The sequence below is a fragment of the Mizuhopecten yessoensis genome, unplaced genomic scaffold, assembly GCF_002113885.1.
Source record: "Mizuhopecten yessoensis strain PY_sf001 unplaced genomic scaffold, ASM211388v2 hete_35998072, whole genome shotgun sequence".
NCBI lineage: Eukaryota > Metazoa > Mollusca > Bivalvia > Pectinida > Pectinidae > Mizuhopecten > Mizuhopecten yessoensis.
In genome coordinates, this window is record NW_018482216.1 from 569 (window position 1) to 1,705 (window position 1,137).

Here is a 1,137-nt window from a genome sequence, read left to right on the forward strand (position 1 = left end):
GAGATGCTCTGGTGCAGGATAAGCTTGCTTTAGCCTTTTGGACCAGGTGAAATGAAAATTTATTCCATGCAATGGCCCAACAATGTTGCATTCCATTTTACAATCAAATGAATATATCAAACTGTATCCTTCCTATATACGACAGCAGATGATAGATGCTGGGCCCTGACATAAGTTCACAAGATCATAGTGTCAGATGAGCTAAAATATATTAATCTACAATGAAATAATTCCATAAATAACATGAAATAGAAATCATGCAATACAGTGAATCAGAATATTTTGTCTGCACTCCCATTCTGCATTACAGGAATACAAACTCGGACAACAAATCTACCTCCAATCCCAAACACCACCACCAGGCCTGTTCCTACTCTTCCCTCCTAATACAGATCTAGATGTAGGGGTAACTTACAAATAGTTTTCAGTGAATTCCTCAAATCCCACTAATGGCCTCCTCATACAGAAATAGAAAAATTTCACCAGGTCGTGCAAGAAGTAGCTTTCTGGGCTGTTAACAGGAAGAAAACACAAATCACTGACGGGTCTTAAATGCATATACATGTATTACAGTCAAACATTGATGTTTTGATCTTTGTAACCAACGGGGAAAATTAGAAACATTGATACATTGATTCGCGAATGTTGATCTTCGAACATCTATGAGATCTAGTTTATTTAATTTGATATCTATAAATATTGTTTCATGTAATTATATATTATAATTTGCATGTTTAGGTGTTAAACTTAAAATGACCCCATGACATGTCAATGTTCTCAGGAAATTGTTTTACTTTGATTTGTTAGCTGTAATTTTCAATGTTTCCTTAACAATTGGACCGTGATTGTTGTTCGAAACAGAGATAAATTTTGACCAGGTGAGTTAAAAATGAATTTAAAACAGTTTCGGTTTCTGAACCTACCCAAGGGCTTCGTATATCTGGCCTCTGGCCTCTGGTTTTCCTAGAGCAGAGATGACACCATCTACCACGTCTGAGCCCTGAAACACAAAAAATACTGAGGTTATATAGAAAATTTGATACAGATTTGAATTCACTTTTCAGCTACTGGTACATAAACCACAGTAGGTATTTAACTCATTCAACCCTGAAGACACATTTTAACTCTTCCAATTCA

General features: G+C 35.7%; 1 long non-coding RNA gene across 1 annotated transcript; it reads right to left on the reverse strand.

The window, feature by feature from the left end:
* Positions 1 to 415: 415 nt before the first annotated feature.
* LOC110444072 lies at positions 416 to 1,009 on the reverse strand. Its single transcript, XR_002462191.1, has 2 exons — positions 924 to 1,009; positions 416 to 511 (listed from the first exon to the last, which is right to left on the reverse strand). It is a non-coding gene; the product is annotated as an uncharacterized LOC110444072 (long non-coding RNA).
* Between the last annotated feature and the right edge of the window lie 128 nt (positions 1,010 to 1,137).